This window comes from Rhinoderma darwinii, chromosome 1 (genome assembly GCF_050947455.1).
Source record: "Rhinoderma darwinii isolate aRhiDar2 chromosome 1, aRhiDar2.hap1, whole genome shotgun sequence".
NCBI lineage: Eukaryota > Metazoa > Chordata > Amphibia > Anura > Rhinodermatidae > Rhinoderma > Rhinoderma darwinii.
In genome coordinates, this window is record NC_134687.1 from 662,924,646 (window position 1) to 662,942,633 (window position 17,988).

Here is a 17,988-nt window from a genome sequence, read left to right on the forward strand (position 1 = left end):
GGAGCAGCGTGTGTGGTAATATCTACAGGGAGCAGTGTGTGTGGTAATATCTACAGGGAGCAGCGTGTGTGGTAATATATACAGGGAGCAGTGTGTGTGGTAATATATACAGGGAGCAGCGTGTGTGGTAATATATACAGGGAGCAGCGTGTGTGGTAATATCTACAGGGGGCAGCGTGTGTGGTAATATCTACAGGGAGCAGCGTGTGTGGTAATATATACAGGGAGCAGCGTGTGTGGTAATATATACAGGGAGCAGTGTGTGTGGTAATATATACAGGGAGCAGTGTGTGTGGTAATATATACAGGGGGCAGCGTGTGTGGTAATATCTACAGGGAGCAGCGTGTGTGGTAATATATACAGGGAGCAGTGTGTGTGGTAATATATACAGGGGGCAGCGTGTGTGGTAATATCTACAGGGAGCAGCGTGTGTGGTAATATATACAGGGAGCAGTGTGTGTGGTAATATATACAGGGAGCAGCGTGTGTGGTAATATCTACAGGGAGCAGCGTGTGTGGTAATATCTACAGGGAGCAGTGTGTGTGGTAATATCTACAGGGAGCAGTGTGTGTGGTAATATATACAGGGAGCAGTGTGTGGTAATATATACAGGGAGCAGCGTGTGTGGTAATATCTACAGGGAGCAGCGTGTGTGGTAATATATACAGGGAGGTGTGTGTGGTAATATATACAGGGAGCAGTGTGTGTGGTAATATCTACAGGGAGCAGTGTGTGTGGTAATATCTACAGGGAGCAGCGTGTGTGGTAATATATACAGGGAGCAGCGTGTGTGGTAATATCTACAGGGAGCAGTGTGTGTGGTAATATCTACAGGGAGCAGCGTGTGTGGTAATATATACAGGGAGCAGTGTGTGTGGTAATATATACAGGGAGCAGCGTGTGTGGTAATATATACAGGGAGCAGCGTGTGTGGTAATATCTACAGGGGGCAGCGTGTGTGGTAATATCTACAGGGAGCAGCGTGTGTGGTAATATATACAGGGAGCAGCGTGTGTGGTAATATATACAGGGGGCAGCGTGTGTGGTAATATCTACAGGGAGCAGCGTGTGTGGTAATATATACAGGGAGCAGTGTGTGTGGTAATATATACAGGGGGCAGCGTGTGTGGTAATATCTACAGGGAGCAGCGTGTGTGGTAATATATACAGGGAGCAGTGTGTGTGGTAATATATACAGGGAGCAGCGTGTGTGGTAATATCTACAGGGAGCAGCGTGTGTGGTAATATCTACAGGGAGCAGTGTGTGTGGTAATATCTACAGGGAGCAGCGTGTGTGGTAATATATACAGGGAGCAGTGTGTGGTAATATCTACAGGGAGCAGTGTGTGTGGTAATATATACAGGGAGCAGTGTGTGTGGTAATATCTACAGGGAGCAGTGTGTGTGGTAATATATACAGGGAGCAGTGTGTGTGGTAATATATACAGGGAGCAGTGTGTGTGGTAATATCTACAGGGAGCAGTGTGTGTGGCAATATATACAGGGGGCAGCGTGTGTGGTAATATATACAGGGAGCAGTGTGTGTGGGATTATCTACAGGGAGCAGTGTGTGGTAATATCTACAGGGGGCAGTGTGTGTGGTAATATCTACAGGGAGCAGTGTGTGGTAATATCTACAGGGAGCAGTGTGTGTGGCAATATATACAGGGGGCAGCGTGTGTGGTAATATATACAGGGAGCAGTGTGTGTGGTAATATATACAGGGGGCAGTGTGTGGTAATATCTACAGGGAGCAGTGTGTGGTAATATCTATAGGGAGCAGCGTGTGTGGTAATATCTACAGGGAGCAGTGTGTGTGGTAATATATACAGGGAGCAGTGTGTGTGGTAATATCTACAGGGAGCAGTGTGTGTGGTAATATATACAGGGAGCAGTGTGTGGTAATATCTACAGGGAGCAGTGTGTGTGGTAATATCTACAGGGAGCAGCATGTGTGGCGCTATGTACAGGGGGCTGTGTGTGGCGCTATGTACAGGGGGCTGTGTGTGGCGCTATGTACAGGGGGCTGTGTGTGGCGCTATGTACAGGGGGCTGTGTGTGGCGCTATGTACAGGGGGCTGTGTGTGGCGCTATGTACAGGGGGCTGTGTGTGGCGCTATGTACAGGGGGCTGTGTGTGGCGCTATGTACAGGGGGCTGTGTGTGGCACTATGGACAGGGGGCTGTGTGTGGCACTATGGACAGGGGGCTGGGTGTGGAACTATGGACAGGGGGCTGTGTGTGGAACTATGTACAGGGGGCTGTGTGTGGAACTATGTACAGGGGGCTGTGTGTGGAACTATGTACAGGGGGCTGGGTGTGGAACTATGTACAGGGGGCTGGGTGTGGAACTATGTACAGGGGGCTGTGTGTGGCACTATGTACAGGGGGCTGTGTGTGGAACTATGTACAGGGGGCACTGTGTATGTGGTGCTTTACCTTACAGTGTTTGGTACTATTTTATTCAGAGGCGCAGTGTATGGTACTATTGTATTTAGGGGCGCAGTGTATGGTGCTATTATATTTAGGGGTGCAGTATATGGTGCTATTATATTTAGGGGCGCAGTGTATGGTGCGATTATATTTAGGGACACAGTGTGTGGTATTATATTCAGGGGCACAGTGTTTGGTGCTATTATATTTAGGGGCGCAGTGTATGGTGCTATTATATTTAGGGGCGCAGTGTATGGTGCTATTATATTTAGGGGTGCAGTGTATGGTGCGATTATATTCAGGGGCACACTGTTTGGTGCCATTATATTTAGAGGCACAGTGTTTGGTGCTATCATATTTAGGGGAATAATGTGTGGTACCATGATAATTTTATCAAGAATTTTATCTTCGTTTATAGGTGTGGAAACGTTGGAAAAGTGAGAAGCTGAAGACATCTGAGTGGAAAATTCTTCAGAAATGGGTCATGGCCTGGATACGATGGAGAAGAAAAGAGGAAAAAAAAAACTACTAGAGTCTGAGAAGACGTCACCTGTGAGTCACTAGATTTACAGAGAATCTGTCACCTCTGCTGACATGTTTATTATAGGAAATCCTTGTATTTCGCATAATGTCTTTGTGCAGTCCAGGACTGATAGACAAATGTGTGTTACCATTCGCCTTGTCAGGAGGATGTGTCCCTGCAGAGTGTGATACGGTCAGCGATGGTTGGAGATTGTCAGCAGGTAGGGACACAACCCTGTGACAAGGGGAATTGTAACACCCAATTGTTAATGATTGCACAAAAAGGTAGTGTTAACAATAGTTACGGCGCAGCAGTGGAGATGGGGGGCCCAAGTTTGGGTAACAGCCCAGGGCCTATGGTCTACTTAATCCGCCACTGCATCTACCTCATGATTCTCTGGCACATTGTGATTTTCTTCTGGACAGTCCTGGGAATACAGAGGACTGGGACATCTCTCTGGTGGATTTCTCCTACTGGATCCATCTGTAGGAAACACACAGTGACTGATATATAGACAGATATACAGTAGTCATGTATTCAGACACTTCATTAGGCCCACGGCTGCCATAGAACACCCTGCGATCTTACACAGGGTGCCGGTGGGGTGAGAGAGGGAGCTCCCTCCCTCTCTCCAAAACCACTCAGATGCGGCGCTCGCTATGGATACCAAAGAAACGCAACGCAATATTTATTCCTACGATTCCGCATTTTATAGAAATATCCCACATGTGGCCCATGTGTCCTATTTAGTGAAACATGAGCCCCAGAAATGAAGGAGCACCTTGTGGATTCTGGGGTCTCCTTTTCATTAGGGTGTTTTCTAGGCACCACTATAGGTTTGAGGAGGCCTTAAAGGGGTTTTCCAGACCCTAAAAATTGATGATAGGCCATGAATAGCTGAACGGTCGGGGTCCGACTCCTGGTACCCCCAACGATCAGCTGTTTTGAAGGGGGTGCAGTGCTTGTATGTTTTTTTTGGGGGGGGGGGGGGGGGGGGGGAATAGAAAAAAAAAACAGAAATTCTGCCATCGTTCTATGCATTATAAACTTTACGCCGTTTTTTTTATGTTTTACGACTTTTGCAGAATAAAATCCCTTTTGAACTAAATCATTTGTTTTTGCATCGTCGCTTTCCAAGAGCCAGAACTTTTTTATTTTTCCATCAATGTAGTGATATGAGGGCTTGTTATTTGCAGGACGAGACGTAGTTTTCATTGGTACTTTTTTGGGGTACATGGGTCTTCTTGATTAATTTTTATTATTACTTTTTTGGGGGCCAATGGAAAAAAAAATAACAATTCCGCCATTATTTTACGGCATTCACCCTGCGGTTTAAATTACATGTTAACTTTATTGTGAGGATCATTACGGTCGCGGCGATACCATATTTATGTACTTTTATTTATTTTTTACACTTTTACTAAATAAAAACACTTTTTAATGGAAAAAATGTTTCCAATGTAGTCATTTTTATTAATAATTTTTATTTCACAGTAATTACTTATTTTTTTCTCCCACTAGGGGACTTCACTGTGCGATCTTCTGATCGCAGATATAGTGCTTTGGTATACTTAGTATACCGGAGCATTTCTGCTTCTGGTACGGCCTAATAGGCACAGCCAGGGCAGGCCTGGGGGCTTTGTTAGGACCCCGGCTTCCATGGTACCTCATCGTGGGCCCGCGATCACGTTTGCGGGCCGCCCATGGGTGACAGAGGGAGCTCCCTCCCTTTGTAAACCACAATTGATGATGCGATCACCATTGACTGCAGCATTTAAGGGGTTAAATTGCCGTGATTGACGGAAACTTAGAGGTGGAGCACCCGCTCCAGCCTGCACGGGACGACCGTGCAGAACTTAGACTGGGCAGACATGAAAAGCCATTTTGGTGGTCACAAAGGGGTTAAACTTGCAATCGTTTTTCTTTTTTTCGTCTTACTAGGGGACTTGAAGATCCAACGTTGTGGTCACTGGTATAATGCTTATGTGTTGCAGGGTATTAGACCCGTCAGCTTTACACTGACAGACTGACTATTAGACTCCCCCTCTGGTAGGGCCTGACAGGCTTCCGTAGATGGCAGACCTGGAGGACATTGTTAGACCTCCAGTTGCCATAGCAAAGCCGAACAGAAACTAAACTGCTGAGTGCTTCTGCCGCTTCGTTTTAGCGATCGGTGGGGGTCTCCGTAGACGTCAGAAGTCTGGTGAACGTTTAGTTACACTTTAAGCATTTTTTTAGTCTAACGTTTAACTTATGTTCTGGGGTCAAACATCTTCTATAAAGTGTTTGTTTGGAGCTGCCAGCGACAGCTCTATAGAATGCCGGACAGCAAGCACTGGACATAAGAGAATAGGGGGGGGGGGGGTGACCCCATTATGTAATACAGCAGTGTGCAGTGAGCATGCTCCCACCTCGCCCCCTGTACGGAGAGGAGGGGGAGGCAGCCGCTCACTCCCTGGACCACACGTCTATCACACACCGCAGTATGGAGATGTGTATTACCAAGCTGCGGATGTGTATACCCCACATGATGACACAGAAGAGGGTCCCGGACAACAACAGTCTCATCATGTGGGGAATACACCCCCCCGACACAGCAATACCTCTGTATACTGCAGTGTAAAGATGTGCACTCCATGCAGTTATGGGGGAACTGGGGACAATAATAACGGAGGCTGTCAGGACATGCTGGGAGTTGTAGTTCTGCACAGCAGGAGCGACACAGGTTGGAAAACATTGCCCCAGGACATAAAGGCGACGGTGTAAGTGCAGAATGAAGTGTCTGCCAGGAGAACGTCTCATCCATGTGCAGAAGAGAAGACCCCAGTATTAGATCTCACACTGAACCTGCAGAACATCTTTCCACATGATTGTCATGTCCGCTGTTCACACATGGTAGAACTTTACACTCCTCATGTAGGAGATTATAAGAGCGGCGCAGATCAGTCACTGGTTATATAAGACCATGTTCACACACACAAGTCACTGCCCATCTCCGCTGAATGCAGCTGCTGCAGAAACTACAACATTCAGATATATGGAAACTTCTACAACAAATCTGTGACCATCCCCTAGTGCAGCACTGCAGCAAAGCGAGGAACGTGCGATCAGAGATCAGGAATCACATGTCTGTATATACTGCACATTACGAAACTAACACTGCAACAACAAACTAATAATATATCAATTATATATCTATATCTCACCCTGTGATGTGCGCGGCCGGTAGTCCTCCATCATGACCTCCTCGTACCGATCCTTGTGTCCTTCTAGATACTCCCACTCCTCCATGGAGAAATAGACAGTGACATCCTGACACCTTATAGGAACCTGACACACACAATGATACAGTCATCACCCAGACACCTCCAGTGCGGTTACTGTAGAATTTCCCAGCATTCCCAGCAGTGTCACCTCTCCAGTCAGCAGCTCCGTCATCTTGTAGATCAGTTCTAAGATCTTCTTCTCGTATATCCGGGAGTGAGGGGGAGGCTCTGTGATGGGACTCTGACTACTGCTCCATCCTCCTGACTCCTGGATGATGGGAGTCATACAGTCACCCGATGTCTTCTTCACTATTGTGTACTCCTGTGTATGGAGAGAGACACTTAGAGAACTGAACACAGTATTCCCCCCTCAGTAGAGAGGGAGATTGTGACCCCGCTGTATAGAGCTCTAGTGACCCCACATCTGTAATACTGGAGACCTCACCTACAAAAAGACATTGAGAAAATAGAACGAGGCCAAAACTAAAGAGGAAATAATATTGGGGGGACTAGATGGACCATGTGCTCTCCTCCTGCCGTCATCTTCTATGTTTCTATATAGAGGTCATCCTGATCCTCCTGGTTCCTTGTCATTGCTCTACAACATTACTATTGCTGCATTGGTGACACATAACTGACCATATTGGTGGCTGATCTTCAGCTTTTCTGCTGGTGGCTTCTTGACGTCACTTGGAAGGTCTGGACGCTGTTATACAGGACACTGGATTCTTCCCATTATGTATTGTCCCTTCCCTATGTGTGACTTGTTCTATAATGTAGAAAAGTTTACCTCTCCGCTCAACAGGTAGATGATCTCCAAGGTGAAGTCTAATATTCTTCTGCTCATCTCATTCCTGTCCTTGTCCATCCTTGGTGGGTCACTCAGAAGAAGGAACGTTGTGGAGGAGAAGATGAGAAAACTGGAGGAACTGGAGGATCTAGTACTGCAGATGTCTTTATGGAGAAAGGAGAAGATGGAAATCATACAGGGGACAACATCATGTGTGACATACAGAACCTGACTTATTCATCATTGAGAGAAACATCTTCTCAGAGCCGTCACCACATGGAATAAAGGGGTATTCCCAACACGGACATTTCTCCCCAGGATATGCCAGAAACGTCTGGTAGATGCGGCTCCACCTCTGGCCGTGCTCGGCTGTTTCTGGAACTCCTATACAAGTGAATGGAGAGAGTCGTGCACACGTGTGGTCACCTCTCCATTCATTCTCCACCTGGATGTAGTCATCACCTCACCAGGCGGGTCGGGGGACCCCCGTTCTCCACATAGAGGTGGGACCCCCACATATCAGACGTTTATGGCAGATCTCTCAGGTGAGAAGAGTAAAATGAAGACATTTCCCCCCACACAATGAAGACCTGACTCCTGACAACCTGACACATGGTGGATACTGGGGAGACATTGCTGACATCTCACAAGACGTGGTGCACACTAAGCAGTCAGTGTTTGATATTAACTGTGAGGTTCTGCAGCAGCTGAGGCAACATTATATATAGGGAACATGCAGTGTGATCTCTTATCATCATGTTATAGCGCAGGTGGAGCGGAGCAGAGTGATACATTGTTTAATGGGATAAGATTCTGTATAGACTTTTATTTTACTCATTTAACCCCTTCCTGCACAGGACATTTACCGCTCAGGAGTTGTTCACATGACATAGAGAAGACCAGACACCTGCTGCAAAGGCCGGAGACCGGAGAGGACTGCGATTACAGCCATTTAACCCCTTTGATGCTGTGGTCAATGAGGCATGGGTTTGAGGTTTGGGAGCGGGCTCCTCTGTGAGATCATCCGAACCTCGAGATTGTGGAGTAATGATGAGTTGTCAATTTCAATTGTGAACAGAAACGGAAAAAACTTCACCTTACAAAATGTTTTATTATGGATTTTTTGGAACTATAAATAATTGTTATCACCCCAAAAATAATGTCCGGACTTATAAATGATGATATTTTACGACTTCTTTCAGCGTGAAGTATAAGGAGCTCAGAAACATTATTGTAAAGTGTCTTCCCATTTGCGGTCAGGACTGGATGACATTATTCGGGATGGTGTACGAGTTATTCCAGAGAGACCCCAACACGAGGACAACGTCTCCCCCGAGTTTATGTAGAGAGTGAAATACGGAGTCAGACTTGTCTCACCACTGAAGGTTATTTCCACCGTGGTCATAAAAAGCCGATCCTGGAATTATAACAAAGCTACAAATAGTTCTTCGTCTTGTACAGATAACGGGGTGTCACTAGTAAGACAGATATAGATTATACACATCACGTCATTTATCTCATCCGCTCCCTACAATGTCAGGGTCAATATGTCAGTTGTACAACAGTTAGGGTATGTGCACATGACCTCTTCTCAGATGTAATGGAGGCGTTTTACGCCTTGAATTACGCCTGAAAAGACGGCTCCAATACGTTGGCAAACATCTGCCCATTGCTTGCAATTGGTCTTACGATGTTCTGTGCAGACGAGCTGTCAAATTGAACGTCGCTGTCAAAAGACGGCGCGTAAAATGACGCCTGCGGCAAAGAAGTGCAGGACACTTCTTGGGACGTATTTGGAGCCATTTTTCATTGATTTAAATGAAAACCAGCTGCAATTACATCCGTAAAAGACGCCGCGAAAAACGCGTGCACTTGTAAAAACGTCTGAAAACAGCTCCATAATTTCAGACGTATTTGGCGTTGGTGTGCACATACTCTAATGGTGCGAATACATAAACCCCTTCTAGATAGTAACAAGAAAGACTAAAGCAATCCATCAGTCATGTCCAAAGGCGGCCATCCCCATGACAACACTGAACGTCATGGTGCGGGGGGAGAAGTATGGAGCGGGTTTACAGGCTGAGCCCGCTCCAATGGAACCCATGAACGGAGCCCTGACACAGATGTGAACGAAACCTAAGCAGGCTAAAAAAGGTATCAACTATTTGTATATAAGACAGTCTCTCTCCTCTTTGTATATCCGACAGGAGAGAGACTGTCTAATGTAAATAGAGGAGAGAGAGAAACGCTGATAGTCTCTCTCCTGTTTACTTCATAATTACCTGGCTACCTCCTCCTCCTTCGGTCTCTCCTTTTCCCTTTAGAGCCCGCAGGATCCAGTGTGTGTCCTTGAGTTCCTTATGCTCTTGTCTGCCCCTCAGTACATGAGGGGCAGGGCCAGGAAGCAACGGTTGTGTTGCATGGTGAGGCGGCCCGGCAGGTGTGCAGAGGAGGGTGAAGACGTCGGGGGTCAGGGGGGTGTAAGTTCGGAGAGCCTGCTGGTGCTGGACTCGCTGCTGCTCTAGCGGCTTCTTCCTCCAGTGCCCCTCCCGCCAAAATGTGAAGCCAATACCGTGGGGTCGGGACTGAGATCAATTTTTACGATTCTAATAAAAATTGTAATCGTGCTGCAATAAAAGGGCAAATTAATTGAATTAATTTGATTAGGTGCTCAACCCCAGCAGCAAGTGTATTACAGCGGACACGTCGCACTAAGGCCCCATGCACACGGCCGTGCCTGTAGTCACGGCCCGCGATGATGGGCACGGCCACCGCGGACAGCCACTCACATTTTCGGCCCGTGCTCCCATACAAAGTGTGGGAGCACGGCCCGTAAAATGCAAAAAAACTAACGTGTTCCATAATTTGCGGTACACTTCTACACCCCGGACACCTTCCCTCAAATATATGGGAAGGTGTCTGTGGTCAATAGTAGTGGATGGGTCTGTAATTGCGGACCGTAATTACGGTCCATTTTTAAATTTGTGTACATGGGGCCTAACGGCCAGGAACAGAGAGAACTCCAATCCCGGCTATTTAACTACTTAGATGCCTTGGTCAATAGCAACTGCGGAATTTAAGCTGTTAGAATGAGGGGGTCGTCCTCTGACAGCTCATCGGCTCCTCCCGACGCAATCACGGGGTGCAGATGGTTGTCATGGCAGCCGGGGGGGGGGGGTAATGAAGGTCTGCCATCTTTCTACTCCTATTAAGCCTCAATAGTTCAAGTCGCCAAGGGAAGTAGTACAATTTGTTAAAAGTAGTCAAATAAAGTTTTTAGTTATGTTCAAAAATACTAAAATAACTTCCCATTTTTTCTCTAAAGTAACGTAAAAAAAACACTAAATAAACATAACTGGTATCACCGCATCCATAAAAGTCAGAACCATTACACTTTAACCCCTTAAGGACGCAGCCTTGTTTTGGCCTTAAGGCTGAGCCCATTTTTCAAATCTGACATATTTCACTTTATGTGGTAATAACGTCGGAATGCTTAAACCGACCCAAGCGATTCTGAGACTGTTTTCTCGTGACACATTGGGCTTTATGTTACTGGTAAAATTTGGACGATATATTCAATGTTTATTGGTGAAAAATTTCAAAATGTAGAGAAAATTTATAAAAAATAGCATTTTTCAGAATTTAAATGCATCTGCTTGTAAGACAGACAATAATACCACCCAAAATAGTTACTAGTTCACATTTCCCATATGTCTACTTTAGATTAGCATCGTTTTTAGAACATTATTTTATTTTTCTTGGACGTTACAAGGCTTAGAACATAAACTGCAATTTCTCATATTTTTAAGAAAATTTCAAAAGCCTTTTTTTTAAGGTGTCTGTTCATTTCTGAAGTGGCTTTGAGGGGCCTATGTATTAGAAACCCAGATAAAACACCCCATATTAAAAACTAGACCCCTCAAAGTATTCAAAACAGCATTTAGACAGTTTTTTAACGCTTCAGGCGTTTCACAGGAATTAAAGCAAAGTGGAGGTGAAATTTGCAAATTTCATTTTTCTTGCTGAATTTCAATTTCATTCAATTCTTTTCTGTAACACAGAAGGTTTTACCAGAGAAACACTACTAAATATGTATTGTCCAGATACTGCAGTTTTTAGAAATGTCCCACATGTGGCTCTAGTGCGCTCGTGGAATAAAACACAAGCCCTAGAAGCAAAGAAGCACCTAGTGCATTTTGAGGCCTCTTTTTTATTAGAATATATTTTAGGCAGCATGCCAGGTTTGAAGAAGTGTTGAGATATCAAAGCAATGGAAACCCACCAGAAGAAGTGACCCCATTTTGGAAACTACACCCCTCAAGGAATTCATTTATGGTTGTTGTTATCATTTTGACCGCACAGTTTTTTCACAGCACCTATTTGAATTGGGCTGTGAAATAAAAAAAATGTCATTTTTTCCAATAAGATGTAATTTTTGATCAAAATTTCTTAGTTTTACAGGGAACAAAATACCCCATTTTGTTGCCCATTTTCTCCTGAGTGCAGCAATACCCCATTTGTGGCGATAAACTGCCGTTTGGGCCCATGGCAGGGCTCAGAAGGAAAGGAGCGCTATGTGTTTGTTGGAGTCCAGATTTTGATGGATTGGTTTTCGGGTGCCATGTCGCATTTGCAGAGCCCCAGAGGTATCAAATCAATGGAAACCCACCAGAAGTGACCCCATTTTGGAAACTACACCCCTCAAGGAATTCATTTATGGTTGTTGTTATCATTTTGACCGCACAGTTTTTTCACAGCACCTATTTGAATTGGGCTGTGACAATAAAAAAATTAAATTTTTTCCAATAAGATGTAATTTTTGATCAAAATTTCTTATTTTCACAGGGAACAAAATACCCCATTTTGTTGCCCAATTTGTCCTTAGTGCGACAATACCCCATTTGTGGTGATAAACTGCCGTTTAGGCCCATGGCAGGGCTCAGAAGGAAAGGACTACCATTTGGCCTCCTGGAGCTTTTCTGGTGCTAAGTCATGTATGCAGAAGCCCCTGAGGTACCAGTACAGTTGAAACCCCCGAGATGTGACCCCATTTTAAAAACGACACCCCTTAAGACATTCATCTAGAGGTGTAGTGAGCATTTTGACCCCACAGGTACTGTGTAAAAGATAATGCGCAGCAGATGGTGCAGAGTGAGATTTGCAATTTTCTATATACAGTGAAGGAAATAAGCATTTGATCCCTTGCTGATTTTGTAAGTTTGCCCACTGTCAAAGACATGAACTGTCTTGAATTTTTAGGCTAGGTTAATTTTACCAGTGAGAGATAGATTATATTTAAAAAAAAAACAGAAAATCACATAGTCAAAATTATATATATTTATTTGCATTGTGCACAGAGAAATAAGTATTTGATCCCTTTGGCAAACAAGACTTAATACTTGGTGGCAAAACCCTTGTTGGCAAGCACAGCAGTCAGACGTTTTTTGTAGTTGATGATGAGGTTTGCACACATGTTAGATGGGATTTTGGCCCACTACTCTTTGCAGATCATCTGTAAATCATTAAGATTTCGAGGCTGTCGCTTGGCAACTCGGATCTTCAGCTCCCTCCATAAGTTTTTGATGGGATTAAGGTCCGGAGACTGGCTAGGCCACTCCTTGACCTTAATGTGCTTCTTTTTGAGCCACTCCTTTGTTGCCTTGGCTGTATGTTTCGGGTCATTGTCGTGCTGGAAGACCCAGCCACGAGCCATTTTTAATGTCCTTGTGGAGGGAAGGAGGTTGTCACTCAGGATTTGACGGTACATGGCTCCATCCATTCTCCCATTAATGCGGTGAAGTAGTCCTGTGCCCTTAGCAGAGAAACACCCCCAAAACATAATGTTTCCACCTCCATGCTTGACAGTGGGGACGGTGTTCTTTGGGTCATAGGCAGCATTTATCTTCCTCCAAACACGGCGAGTTGAGTTAATGCCAAAGAGCTAAATTTTAGTCTCATCTGACCACAGCACCTTCTCCCAATCACTCTCAGAATCATCCAGATGTTCATTTGCAAACTTCAGGCGGGCCTGTACATGTGCCTTCTTGAGCAGGGGGACCTTGCGGGCACTGCAGGATTTTAATCCATTACGGCGTAATGTGTTACCAATGGTTTTCTTGGTGACTGTGGTCCCAGCTGCCTTGAGATCATTAACAAGTTCCCCCCGTGTAGTTTTTGGCTGAGCCCTCACCTTCCTCAGGATTAAGGATACCCCATGAGGTGAGATTTTGCATGGAGCCCCAGATCGATGTCGATTGACAGTCATTTTGTATGTCTTCCATTTTCTTACTATTGCACCAACAGTTGTCTCCTTGTCACCCAGCGTCTTACTTATGGTTTTGTAGCCCATTCCAGCCTTGTGCAGGTCTATGATCTTGTCCCCGACATCCTTAGAAAGCTCTTTGGTCTTGCCCATGTTGTAGAGGTTAGAGTCAGACTGATTCATTGAGTCTGTGGACAGGAGTCTTTTATACAGGTGACCATTTAAGAGCTGTCTTTAATGCAGGCACCAAGGTGATTTGGAGCGTGTAACTGGTCTGGAGGAGGCGGAACTCTTAATGGTTGGTCGGGGATCAAATACTTATTTCTCTGTGCACATTGCAAATAAATATATATAAGTTTGACTATGTGATTTTCTGTTTTTTTTTAATTTTTATATAATCTATCTCTCACTGGTAAAATTAACCTAGCCTAAAAATTCTAGACTGTTCATGTCTTTGACAGTGGGCAAACTTACAAAATCAGCAAGGGATCAAATATTTATTTCCTTCACTGTATATGGCATGTCAGTGTCCGATATAGTGTGCCCAGCATGTGCCACCGGAGATCTACACCCCATAAGCTGTAATGTGGGTTCTCCCGGGTACGGCAATACCCTAAATGTGGCTGTTATCAGCTGCCTGGGCACACGGCAGGGCTCAGAAGGGAAAGATGAGGGTGATAAGCTGTGCGGAGTGCATCGGGGTAAATTAAAAATTAAGGGATGTATGATAAATTCGAAAACAATCTTTCATACAGAGCCCTGGTTTTTCGGGACACGTGTCACATTGGTATATTGTTTCCCTCCTTATCCCCCTCTTTGAGCAGACTCTGCACCTCTTTTGACTTTTTCCCTTCTTGCCAGTTTGGTGAACTTCTCCTGAAAAGTGTTGCCCTGGTACGATGCATGTGGCCTTGCTTCCAGAAGTACTGGGTGCCCCCCCTTCTTGGTCCTTAAAGATTAGGCTCTTGATACCCACCTCTTGAAATTCCAGGAAAGTTCCCGTCTGGCCTGCACATCGATGTAGCACGTACGCATTGTACAAAGCCATCGGCATGATGTGCACGGCCAGCTTCTTATACCACACCGCATAGCGCTGTAGGGCTTCAGGGCTTGATCTGACAAGTCTACCCCTGCCATGTACCTATTGTAGTTCACGATGCAGTCTGGTTTGGGGGTCTCTGTACTGGTGCCTCGTACAGGTACATGGGTACTGGTGTGACATCTCTCTTGTCTTGTCTTTGACACACAATATGTTGCTGCTAGATTGTGCCCTGCTCTCACCCCTTCTTGTTTGCCCTGCAGAGTCTTAGGGAGGCCTCTCAGATTTCTTCTAGCAGTGCCCCATGCCGCAGGACTTCTGGAAGCGAGGCAGTTGAAGAGTGGGACACTGGTATAAAAATTATCCAGGTAGAGGTGGTAACCCTGGTCCAGCAGTGGGTCCACCAAATCCCACACAATTTTTGCATTAATTCCCAGTAAGGGGGGGGGGGCATTCTGGGGGCTGAATACTGGTGTCCTTCCCTTCATATAACATAAATTTATATGTATACCCTGATGCACGCTCGCACAGATTATACAACTTCACGCCATACCTTGCCCTCTTACCCGGCAGGTACTCGCGGAATTGAAGCCTCCCTTTAAAATGTACCAAGGACTCACCAATAGAAATACACTTCTCGGGGGTGTATGCTTGGGCAAACCGGGCACTGAAACGGTCTAATAGGGGTCTCAGTTTGTACAAACGGTCAAAACTGGGGTCATCTCGGGGTGGGCACTGCTCATTATCAGCATAATGTAAGAAGCGAAGTATTGCCTCATAACGCATCCTGGACACGGCCATGCGGTACATCGGGGTGTGGTATAAGAGTCCGTGCTCCAGTAGGTCCTAATGGATGGCTTTTTCAGAAGCCCCATGTTCAAATGAAGTCCCCAGAACTTGCTCAACTCTGCTGCATCTACAGGGGTCCACCTGTGGGATTGGGCATAAAATGATGTGGGGTTCTTAGTAATATACTGTTGGGCATATAAATTCGTCTGGGAGACCATAAGATCTATAAAGTCATCAGTGAAGAAGAACTTGAAAAAGTCCATTTCACTGAGCCCTGCCATATTAAATTTTATCCCTGAGCTGCCCGTGCACTCTGGGATTTGGGGCTCATAAATGTCTGGTGTGGGAGTCCAAATGGGGTCAATTCGCTCGGGGGCTTGAACTGCGCCAGGGTCATTTCGCTCGGGGGCTTCAACTGCAGTGGTGGTCCTGGGGCGTCTCCTAGGGGGTTCCCCTTCTTCAACAGAGTCTCACCACCCGACGACTCTGTGTCGGAGGCAAGAAATGAATATGCCTCTTCGGCACTAAATGTCCGTTGGGACATGTTTGATTGTTTCCTTCCCTAACTAGGAACAATAGGCTGCTACCTAAACCAGCCAAAAATATTGATGTTTTTATAGAACGAGTGGGCTTCCCTGACACTAAACCTAACTACTGCGAGGGTTCCTAACACTAAACCTAACTAGATTTTATTTGAACTTCCCTGAGACTAAATCTAACTACGGCGACTATTCCCTGACACTAAACCTATCTAGATTATTCCGAGCTTCCCTAACACTAAACCTAACTACGGTGATGGACCCCTAACGCTAGATCTAACTACGGTGACGGATTACTGACGCTAAATTCCCTGACGCTATACCTAACTACGCGTTTTGACGGTTCCCTGACACTAACTAAGGCCTCATGCACACGACCGTAAAAACACCCGTTATTACGGGTCGTAATTACGACCCGTAATAACGGGCTCATAGACTTCTATTGGCCACGGGTACCTCCCCGTATGCTTACGGGAAGGTGCCCGTGCCGTTGAAAAAGATAGAACATGTCCTATTTCAGGCCGTAATAACGGCACGGGCAGCCCATAGAAGTCTATGGAGCTCCCGTAATGACGGGTGGCTACATGTGTGCACCCGTCATTACGGGAGCGTTGCTAGGCGACGTCGGTAAATAGTCACTGTCCAGGGTGCTGAAAGAGTTAACTGATCGGCAGTAACTCTTTCAGCACCCTGGACAGTGAATTCCGATCAGAATATAGAGCAACCTGTAAAAAAAAAAAAAAAGACGTTCATGATTACCGAGAACTTCCTGCTTCCTCCAGTCCGGTCTCCCGCCCGTTGCCTTGGTGACGCGTCCCTCTCGACATCCGGCGCAACTTCCCTGGATGACGTTTCAGCCCATGTGACCGCTGCAGCCAATCACAGGCCAATCACATGCTGCAGCGGTCACATGGACTGCCGCGTCATCCAGGGATGTCGGGCTGGATGTGAAGAGAGGGACACGTCACCAAGACAACGGCCGGTAAGTATGAATTTCTTTAACTTTTATTACAGAAAGGGCTGCCCCTTCTCTCTATCCTGCACTGATAGAGAGAAGGGGCTGCCGATTAGTGCAGTGCTATTTTTCAGCCAAAAACGTGCCTGTAAATACGGGTGGAATACGTGTGACACCGGGCCCGTATTTACGGGTGGGAAAAAATACAGTCGTGTACATGAGGCCTAACCCTAATACTAAACTAACCAGTTAAATTGTCTAAATTAAGTTTTTATATATTTTTTTGTTTTATATGTTTTATAAAGAAAAAAAAAAGAAAGTTACTCACTAACTGTCCAATAGTGGCGATCGTGGAGGCGGGACCATCGCGATGCATTTTCCCCGCGACGTAATAGTCCGTCACTGAGCGCGAACGATACACTTAGCGCGACAGATTATTACGCCGCCGAGTGTGAAGGGGTTAATGTTATTTACCCGTACAGTTAACGCAATAAGGGGGGAGCTAGAATCGCTGTTTTGTGGTCAGCTCGGCCCACAAAAAACAAGAAACCGTCACTCCGCTCCATCCACAGAAGATAAAATAGTTCTGGCTCTGAGAATACGGCGACACAAAACTCATATTTTTTTTCCGATTCGTTTTGTTCTTTGTAAATGTCGCACATCATGAAAAACGATAGAGATTTGGGATCTCCGTAATTGTATTGACCTTCAAAATAAAAAAAATGTCATTTTTACCAACCTGGTGAGCGCGATAAGGCTCTGCGCACACACAAAATAAACACCGGCTTAAACTACAATCGAAAACCGCTCCTGATTATCAGACGTTTTCGCTGCATTTTTAACGGGCGGTTTTGCAGCTGTTTTTCTATAGAGTCTGAGAAAAACGGCTCCAAACAGCTGAAGAAGAGACATGCACTTCTTTTTCACGCGGCCGTTTTTCAAAACGCCCCGTCGTAACAAAATCACGTTTTTCCCCTTTAAATCAATGGTCAGGTGTTCGAAGGCGCGCTGCTTCCCATTTTTCAGCCGTTTTTTGGGACGTTTACGACCTGAAAACACTTGTGTGAACATACCCTGAAAACTAAACCGAAAAACATTGGAGGAATCCATTTTTTCCCCCATTTCACCCCACAAGGAAGTTTTTTTCAGTTGCAGTGACATTATGTGATGCTTTATAGGACGCCCTGAAAAACGACAACTCGTCCCGCAAAAAATAATCCTTCACACCGCGGCACGGACAGAAAAACACAAAAGTGATAAATCCTCGAAGACGGGGAGGGAAAAAAAAATAAAATGGCCTGGTCGTAAAAGGGTTAACCTGCGGTGCGGATTATAAACACGCAGGATATCGGATTTATACCGCGGATTCGCTGCGCATTTGTTGCAGAATT

At 45.6% G+C, this 17,988-nt stretch overlaps 1 protein-coding gene across 1 annotated transcript in view; it reads right to left on the reverse strand.

Moving 5' to 3' along the window:
* Window positions 1-17,988, reverse strand: part of LOC142664530 (uncharacterized) — a 162,294-nt gene that overhangs the window by 143,722 nt on the left and 584 nt on the right. The window lies entirely within an intron of this gene.